The 10,215-nt window shown below is 46.2% G+C and overlaps 1 long non-coding RNA gene across 1 annotated transcript; it reads left to right on the plus strand.

Annotated features, from left to right (window-relative positions):
• Positions 1–2,522: 2,522 nt before the first annotated feature.
• Positions 2,523–8,699, plus strand: LOC147584159 (uncharacterized). Its single transcript, XR_015250852.1, has 2 exons — positions 2,523–6,124; positions 7,860–8,699. It is a non-coding gene; the product is annotated as an uncharacterized LOC147584159 (long non-coding RNA).
• The last annotated feature ends 1,516 nt before the right edge of the window (positions 8,700–10,215 follow it).

The following is a 10,215-nucleotide window of genomic DNA, read 5'->3' on the forward strand; positions in this document are numbered from 1 at the left end:
GAGTAATGCTCTCTCTCTCTGTGCCTAAGTTTCCTCACTTGAAAATCAGGGGTAATAATAATAATAATTGTTTCATGGGGCTATGGCAGGGGTGGGGTAGAGTGGGGTAAGGGGTTGGGTTGGCAATTATAATGGATATAAAGCTCTTTGTATAGTGCCTGGCACATAGTATGTGCTCAGTAAATGGTAGCCACTCTGATGATGATGGTGTTGAGTAACAACTTGCTGGGTAACTTTAGGCCAGTAACTTCCCTGAGCTTCAAACTGTTCATCTGTAAAAGGCAAGCTAATAACAGTACCTGAGTCATTAGTTTAAAGCTGTAGATAAGAATTAAATGATGAAAAGTATTTGGCACAGGGCTTGGCACATAATCAGAGTTCCATAAGGATTTGCTGAATGATGGGGGAAAAAAATAAATAAATGCTATCACCGATGAAGAAGCTCAATCAGCAGGCCCAGAGCATTTAATATTAGACACCGAGGGAGAAAAATAGGAACAGCCCTGGACTCGTTGTCAGTTACATTTGTTAGCAGCCGCAGACCTTCCTTTGCTCCCTTTGTCCTTGTTTCTCCACTCCTCTTGGCCCTTAGCACGCGCGTGTGCTGGAAAAGAGAAAACGCGATGCTGACTTACGCAAATGAAATCCCAGTATCACAACGGGCACCGAGCAAGGCCTCTGGCAGGAAGGCCATAAATAACATTGCACCACTGCTCTGCCAGCAGAGCCAGCCGGCCATGGGGCCTCCCGGCCGCCCCCCTACCCCGGGCCCTCAAGCATTCTGGGCCGCCCCAGTCCCTCACCTCCCCATCGGCTGCCCCCTCCCAGGTCCGTTCTGCAGGACACTGACTCATGCTCTGAAGCCACCTGTCCGTCTTTGGCCCGCCCCGGCTTCCCTCCAGGAGCACCCCCCGGGGAGAAGGCAACCTGGTAAACCAGGTACTGGCATAGCTGCTTAGTCAGCTAGCTACTCTGATGGGACTAATTGCAGTGTCTTTTAAATAGCATTTATGGTCTTAATTTCTAGTTACAAAAATGATACGTGTTTATTTTAGAAAATTTCAGGGGAAAAAATGGGGGAAAGAAACAAGCACACAGAAGAAAATAAAGATCTTGAGGCCCTGGTGATATTCCAGGCCAATTACATCAGATTTTCTACAAATGGGGTCATCCATCAGCATTGGGGTTTTTTTTGTTTTTTTGTTTTTTTTTTTTTTTTAATTCTGGAGGTGATTCTGGCGTCGCAGGCAAGGTTGAACCATCCCCTTGCCAATAACACTTTACAGTATTTCCTTCACTTTTCAGTTTTATATTTGTACCATATTATACATACTATTTGAAACTTGATTATGTTTTCTTTGGCCTAACACTATGTTATGAACATCTTCCAAATCATAAATATTCTTTAAAATATGATTTTAAAGACTGCTTATGTAGCTTTCCGTCTTATGGATGTACCTTAATTGTTTTTAACCAGTTCCCATTATTAGATGTTTTCTAAAATTTTGCTGATTAAAATAATTCTGGGATGTATTTCTACTCCTATCTGTAATCACCTACTTAGCTAACACTTATGTAGCATGTAACCCTATGCTGGATACCGTTCTAAGGCATTGCATATATTTATTTCTTTTAATCCTCAAAACCAACCCAAGAGATAGATACTGTTATCATCCCTCCTTTAGAGATGAGGAAACTGAGACTCAAGAGAGGCTAAATCACATGACTGATTGGTGGTGAAGCCGACGTGGCTCCAGAGTCCACACTCTGTAATTGCAATTGCTGGGTGAATTATAAATACAGAGAACTGATGGCTGCCAGTTCAGGGTGGGGTGGGGGTGAGGGGTTGGCCACAATGGGTGGAGGAGTTGGGCAAAATGGGAGGCCGCCAGTTACGGAATAAGTCAGTCACGGGAGTAACAGGTACAGCATAGGGAATAGAGTCAACGGGACCAATCATGGTTTCGTGATGACGGATGATGGCTACACTTGTAGGGGGCGTAGCATAACATATCCAGTGATGTTGAGTCACGATGTTATGCACCTGAAACTGGTATCACATTGTGTGTCAACTATAATCACACGCAAAAATAAAATTACTGAGTCAAAATATATGACATCTTTCAAGGCTTTCGAAACACATCGCCAGACAGCTCACCATTAATGTTGTATCCATTTATGTTGTCACCAGCAGTGTCTGTGAGCCAGTGTGTGTGTGTTGGAGGGTGGAGTGCTGGTCTCTGACTTTGAAAAAGAATTTTCAAACCCAATGGAAGCTGCAAATGTAAACATCCTCCTTATTGAAGGTTTATTACCTATGCAGAAAAAACTTTTTAGCAGGATTTTAAAAAGTGGTGTGTGTTTTATAGTGTGGCTCTGTAGTTGTAAATGGTGCGTCAAGCATGAGAGCTGGTATTGTTTCTGCGGTGGTAGGAAGAGGGGACTGTCAGAGGCCCTCACCCTGTGCTGTGTTACACAATTATCTTCTTTTTCACACCCCCCTTTTTTTGTAAGACAGAGAAAAGATCGACACCTCCATAGTGGTTGTTCACGGAAGAAGTGCTCTGAGAGAGACAGTATTATCCAGGAACAATCTATAGCTCTTCTGATGTTTTGCTGAAGGACCTGGAGCCCCCTCTCGGGAGGAGTCTGATTTGACTGCCTTCAGCTGCTCATGGGGTGAGTGGAACTGGTTTTCTGGGAGCCCTGGGAGGAGGGCAGAGGGGCCCAAAGGCCAGGATGCCAAGGGAGTCCCAGGAAAGAGGAGCTAAGCCTGAGAGGAAGGCTTTATGAAAGCCCATTGAGAGCGTCCCTGTGAGCGTGAGAAACATACAAAGCCCTGTGTGCCACCTTCCTGGTTTCTGTGTGTATTTGTCATGTCCAGCCAGTAACTCGGTTATTATCATTTTCCTGTTGGAGGAAGATTGTCAAGACTCAAGACTCTGTCATCCCCTCCCCCCACCACACATACACTATTACTGATATGTCTGAAGGATTTCCTACCTATAGCAGGAAAGCAAAAGAACTTCTCATAACTTTGAACTCCTTGAGGACAGGGGCCCGTATCTTTTATAATTATTATGATATTCATTTTCAGTGGCTCCAGCAGGTCACAACTTTCATTTCTATTCACAGTGTACCCTATCCTATTGGTTGAAGCTTTGATGGGAGTTCTGTAAGTGGGCTCTATTTTTGTTGTTATAGAAGCCCAATTCTAGCTGTCTTACCAGAAGGGGAGTCCAGGATGGAGAGCAGGTATGACTGGAGTCAGAATTTTGAAGGATGTTGTTTCTGTTTGCCTCTCTGTCTCTGTCTCTCTCCCCTTCTCTGGGCTGGCCTCACTCCCTCCCACTTGGTGGGATCCCTTCACATGGTCAGGAGAGGTGTCTTCTCTTGAATTTTCTGTGTGTGTTCTGAGGGACAGAAATCCTCCGTTGTCTGGGTTGTTGCTAATCTGGATGGATGAAGCCTAGAGCTGCCTGTGGCTGTTTCCTGATATGTGAGGCCGTTCTAACCCAGTGGAGAGAGAGGACTGCTCTCTCCTAACACTCTTACGTTGATCCCAGAGAAACATCAGGCTTGGCTTGAGTCACATCAGGTCAGTCAACTACTGCAACCAGTGGAAGAAAGTATGAGGAGGGGCCAGAGCATTTACATGGCACCCTATGTGTAGCAGTCTGTACTTGATGTTCACAGGAAAAGTGGGGAAAGAGTGTAAGGAAGACAAACCAACAGAGAACTGTGTCATCGTTCAGACTCATTGTTTTTCTAGCCCAGGGTTTTCACTGGGCAGGTTAATTGGGATTTTTATTTCTGTTGTTCATGCCATGTCCTTTCCAGTGCTTTTGTATCTGTAATAAGGCAAGGACTTGTTTTCATTAAAATCTGATTCTTTTAACCCTTCCTCTTCAGTCATTGTTTCCCTGTAATTCAAAAACATGCAGGTATCTTCACATTTATCACCACACTTCTCATATGAGGAGGTTTACCTTTGAAAGCTCCCTTTCTTGACCAGTTAAGACGTTAAGTCCCTTTACATATCATGTCTGGACACAGGCCTCCACTGCTGACTCTTGCAGGGCATGGGCGCCCCCTGGGCTGCTGAATCCCTTATCCTTTCTTGGTCGTGGTCTCCTGGCTGCCACAGAATAATGCGTAAGCTTACTTTCAAGCGCTGTCTCCATTTTGGGAGCAAAGAATGTCCTCATGAAGGACCCGGAAAAACTATTTCCCTTTTTGGCACTTCTGCCCTTTTATGCAGTCTGGTTTTGTTCTCTGTGTATAAATAGAGGAGGGACTCATTGTTTGCCCCTCCACCTTTTAGCTGGGCTATATTTTGCCTTTGGCTGGCAGGGCAAACTTTGGAATAAGACAAACTTGGGTTCACATCCCAACTTCACTATTCACTTGCTGAGGGGCCTTCAGTGAGATGGGCTTTTCAAAATATCTTTCAGCATCGGTTCCCTCTCCTATAAATGGAGGGAAACAATGGTGCCTGCCTCATAGGGTGGCCATATTGCTTCATGAGTCACATGGACCCACAAAGCCCAGCACCCAGTAGATGTTCAGTAGATGTGAATTCTCTTCCTCCCCGCAAAGACACTTGATTTGTTTTCTGTCACCCTGGGCATTAGCTCTGCACTGACTCACCACATCTATATATCCCATAAAAGTTGCCAGTCCATGGACTATTTTTAAATATATTCATGTTTTCCATATTCTAAAGAAGCTGGCCATTAGGAATAATCTTAAAGGTAGTTACTCTTTGGTAAAGGCCTTCCCTACTTTTTTCTTCTGTATAGAAATAGCTTTTCCTTTTATTCTTTCTGGTGTAACAGAGATTTCTCCCCCCTCCCCCATCCTGTTTAGCATCTGCTCCATTTGCCCATTGAAAGAACACACTCTCTTCTTTACAGAACTGTTCCTCTTTCACCTCTGGTTGGGGTGGACTGAGGGGTATCATGTGACCAAGACTGGACCAGTCCTCATATGTCATACCCCTTGCCACAGTGATTGGCTCAGTGGTGGCCCTGTGACCCAAGTTTGGTCCTTCCCTTGAGTTTTACCCGCGGGGTCTGGGACAGCAAAATCCTCTTTCTCTGTGTATGTTGCTAATCTGGGTTGATGAAGCCTGGAGCTGCCTCTGCCATGCCTTCTGCTGTGTGGACAGACCTCTTTCATCTTAAGAAAGAATGAGTCCAACACATGGAGAGAAGCAGAGAGCTAAGATATGGGGTGAGAAGGGAGCAGGGGAAGGAGGCCAAGAGAGATGCTCTCGTCATTTGATTTCCTGGGGATAGCTGTAGTCTCTCACAGCCAGTGAGTTCTGACTTTTCCTTAAGCCAGATTGGGTTCAGCTTCTGTTCCTTGAAGTCAAAGATTCTAATAAATGTGTTGGTATATTTAAGGTAATGGCCCCCTTATAAATGAGAGTTGTGTTTATGTCACAACAAAATCCTGACAGCTAATCTAAGCTGCTAATATGGCACAAGAGTCATACACTGAATTCTTACAGAGGGCAAAATTATCTGGGGTTATGGAACCCCTCCCAGTTTTGTACCACTGGGACCTGGCATAGTACCATGGGACCTGGCACATAGAAAGCCTCAATCTCTACTCAGTAAAGTAGGGTAGTGAGGGAGGATCTAACTGGTTCAGGTGGTCAGTCATCCTCTAGTCCAGGGGGTCCCATCGGCTAGGCAGTGGCTCCCACACAGGCCTCAGTTAGCCCACAGCCTGGGTCTCTATGGGTCAGGCCAGATGTGGGTAGGGATCCACGATGCAGAAAATCACTTCTTTTGCGTTAAGAGTTCTTTAATTTGACTGGGTATGGCAAGTTCTCTGAGTCTCACAAAGGGGACCAAATAGCAGCTGGGCACTTAACGTGGCTTGCCCAGACCATTTGAATCCTCCCATTAGAGCCCTCAGTGAAGGATTTGGAAAGCTACTGGGGGAATTCCAGAAAAAGACAAACTACTCCTGTCCTGCTGAGGGTCTCCCCTTGAGCTTCTCTTCCAGAGGAGCGCTGTGACCCCAGACAAAGAGAGGAGTTCTGGGAAGCCACGGGAGCCTGCACAACTGCCAAAGAATGGCTGACTCCAGAGCGACCGACCGAGGCCTGCTGGTGAGAAACCTACCCCATGCTACGGTGAGGCCACCACAGTGTGACTCGTACACAGCCTCTGCTGGGGATGAGGGCCTGGGGAAGCAATAACATTCCCCGTGTCAGCCCAGCTCTGGCCTTGTCCCCAGGCCCTGTTCCCACTGTAAGCTGACACTGGCCGGGAAGGGCCTCTCGTCTCCTCCTCCCGGGGTCAGGAGGCCTCCAGGGCAACATCTATTCTCAGACACAGAGCAGCTGCCTGTGGAGGCTTCAGAGAGAGTGTGAGGAAAGCAGGCACCTCTGTGAGGGGGGCAGGGCAGGAGATCTGGCTCCTCCAGGGGACTTGGCTTTGGAAGATTGGCACTTGAAGTTGATTTTAATCTTGGCCCTGTCTACACAACAATAGAGTCAACTGGATTACAGTGGGCTGGAACCAGAGGGGCATAGCATAGGAATCTGGACACTCGGGGAATTGGCCCCCCTCTTCCCCCTGAGCCGTGGTGGGACCAGGGCCAAGACTTCAGTTTCTGTGAGCCTCAGTCTCCTCAATGGTAAGTTGAGAAATCTTGGCCCACATGCTCTTGGAGGATTTCTCTTGGTGAGTAATCCACACTTTCCCATCAAATGATGGATCTAAATTCACTTGCTCTGTTGAGATAACCCATATAGAAGAGATGAGCCTCAAAGTTAAGTTTCCTCGTAGGCAGTATAGGCAGATGGATGCGAAGCAACATTATTCCAAAAAGAGTGACAGTAGTTATAATTATAACCAAAATGACAGCAACAAAGCACCATTTAAAAAATACTATGAGCCAGGTACTCTATGACTGATTTTACGGTACATGACCTGGTGTAATCCTTTATAATACTCTTCGAGGGTGGACATTATGGTTCCCTTTATGGCGATGAAACTACTGAGGCTCAGAGAAGTTAAATTACTTGCTCAACATCTTGGTGTTAAAAAGGTGGTGGAGCTGGGATTTGAACCCGGGTCTGCTTGATTCTAAATCCCTCGTTCCTATCTACTCTGTTATCAAGTGGGTGAGTGGCACCTTCCACCTTCTGCTGTGAAAACACAGACATGTAGAGGCAGCAATTGCTCACAATCCTGCCTGGAAGTCGGGGCTGATGGCTTCTCAACTGTGACTGTGTCACAGACAGCCTTCGGCACTGTAGCCCCAGACTTCTTTTTTCCATCTCCATCATTCACCTTTTCCCCACCACCCTCACCAAACTTGTGCTCCACTCAGCACACATCCCTGCTCAGGCAAGGTTCGGATGCCATCCCATTTTCGAAGATGTTCTCTGATTTTTTGCTTCTGGAATAGCCCGTGCCATGTTTTGTAATTATATTTTAGTCGGTATTTATCCAGTAAGTATTTACTGAGTAACTCCGTGTGCTTCGCACTGTGTTAGGTGCTTGTGAATTTTCTCCTGCTCATTTTCCCTGCCTCCAGGCACCCAACACACAATCGAGCTCACAGGTTGCTTTTCTTTTCTTTTCTTTTCTTTTCTTTTCTTTTCTTTTCTTTTCTCTTCTCTTCTCTTCTCTTCTCTTCTCTTCTCTTCTCTTCTCTCCTCTTCTCTTCTTTTCTTTTCTTTTTTTTCCCCCCCTTTTTTCCAGAGATCTGTCTTATTTCCCTTGACAAAGCCTAGCACACTGAAGATACTCAATAGCTATTTAAAGTGGACTCATGATCCAGAACTTATCTCACTTTTAAATAATGGCCTGTTTCTTCCTTACATCCCCCACTAGGTTCTTAGACTCTCGTGGATAGGAGCTGGCACAGAAGGGGAATTTGACACATGTTTATTGAATGAATGGTCAGTGAGAAGTAGGAGTTCTGGGGAGGAAATATGCTACTTCTACAGGCATGGATCAAGCACCACCGAGATCATGAGTGAACACCATGAAGAGTAAACACCATGCGGATCTCATGTTTTCAGGACCCCAAGTGTCCAGTGACTAGAATGATACACACAAAGTAACATGGCAAAGATTCAGCAGTAGGAGAAACTGGGTACCACTGAGACACCCTCCCTGACCAGAATCACTGTTGGTCACTGGTTACTGGTCACTTCCTCAGCCCACCTGTGGCTCTAATTCCCACAGCATCCTTCCCTTGGGAGGCTTTGGCCTCTGGGAAGAAATGAATGTGGCCCTCGAGAGAGCCCTGCATTCTTGCACAGGTGATCACCCCATCCAATTCAATGTGAACTCAAGTAGAAAGGATTGTGACCTTTCCAGAGGCCAGAATCATTGTTCTGGAACTGGAAGGGGCCACGGCAGTTCTTTGGCCTGGTTCTAATCTTCTGTCTGAAGAAATCATTGTAGTGGGGTGCGACTATTCTAATGCCTGGCCCCAGAATTCTCTTCTGGAGGAGAACTGTCTTGAGACCCTGAGGGCGAAGTTGGCAAGAGACAAAATGATGAAGAGAGAACTGGTGTCTTGTGCATAAAAATAAATAGGGACTTAGGGTGAGAGACTCTGAAGGAAAGGAAGTACAGGAGGAGGGGACTTCTCAGGGGGAAATGAAACTTGAAACTTATACTTGTGGAAATTTTAAGAACAAGGATGTCTAATTTTTGATTGCACAGTTTTTATTTGTGAGTGCTGTAAACCATTCTCTCTCTTCGATAAAGATTCCCCCCCCCCCCACACACATCCCTTGTATAAGTGGGTCTTAGGGAAGAAGAGAGAAATTGAGGAAAACGTGAATTCCTCATGTGTATTGGCACTGACAGCCTGCACAGGATGGGGAGATTATCCATAAACTAAAATAGTTCAGTGGAAGCAGGTGATTAAGGAAGTCCTCAGAAGGGTGGACAGGAATGAGGATTGTGCTTCGCATGTAGGATGGGGTCTCAAACCAATTTTTATTTGACTCTCAAAGAGCAGGGGCATTCCCTAGGGTTCTTTGGTTGTAAGTAATAGGCTAAAAAGCAACTAAGCCAACTTATTAGGTGGCTTAGCTCAGAGAAGTGAAGGGAAAAATCCAACAGTCAGTTCCCAATGAACAGGAACCTGCCACTTCAGGGCATCCCCAAAGGAGAGAATCAGCCCAGCCTTTGGGCATGCTGACGAGGTTCCTGCCAAGATCAGATCCTAGAGAGAGGGAGTCCTGTGGACAAGTCTGGGTCAGCTGTGCCACCACCCACCCCCTCACTTGGCTGGAGTAACATGGAGTAGGGGTGTCATCATTGACCATCTTCTCGGAACCACATGAGAAAGTAAGGGGAGGGTTTTCAAAGGAAGGAAAGGGGGTACTTCAGCCAAGACTCAGAGGAAGGGATGTTAGGCAAGCAGAAATAGCAGATGTCTGCACTCACAGGGTGTCTCAGCTATGAGATGTTACTGCTGGCACTTAATGGTGGATTGGTAAGATACCCAACCCCCCCACTACGTCTTGAAATTAATTTCACAACAGGCCTATGGTTAGACCTGAGCAATGCTCCAGCATGTGGCTGGCAAATGGAGGAGGAAGGAGAGAAGCTGAAAATCCAGTCCCTTGTGTTCCAGTGCTCGGCCTTTTCCCTACAGTAAGCTCCCTGGCTCCCCCTCACCTCTAAGCCTTTGCTTGAGCTGTGTCCTCTGCCTGAAATTCCTTCCCCTTTCTTTGCTACCTGTTAATTCATTTTGTTCTTTAAGACTCAAGAGTATCACCTGAAAGAAACTTTCTCTAACTGTCCCCTTCCCCATGGGTTAGGTGTCTCTCTTCTACGTGTATCTTTATTTTATTTCATCTTCCAAGTATATATTGTTTATCAAAATAGTTAACGTAAGCACATGGTACGAAGTTCAACTATGCAAAAGGTATAAAGAGAAAAATTGGCTTCTCGTCACCTGTGAGTCCAGTTTGCCCCATGAAAGCCACCATTCTTTTCTGTGTCTCCTTCTAGAACACACATGTGCATGCTCACATGTGCACACACACACGCTCGCACACACGCATGCACTACCACCGTCACTCTAAGGACCTGCCTCCCCAGACCCCGGACCCACTGAGGGCGAGGTCTCATTTGCCTCTGGGGCTCCAGCAGCTAGGACACCCTGGTTCTCTGCAAAGTTCAGCTACTGACTGCTAAGAGCCACCTTCTTGCAGAAGCGAGA

This window comes from Puma concolor, chromosome A1 (assembly GCF_028749965.1).
Source record: "Puma concolor isolate L17-30 chromosome A1, mPumCon1.1.hap2, whole genome shotgun sequence".
NCBI lineage: Eukaryota > Metazoa > Chordata > Mammalia > Carnivora > Felidae > Puma > Puma concolor.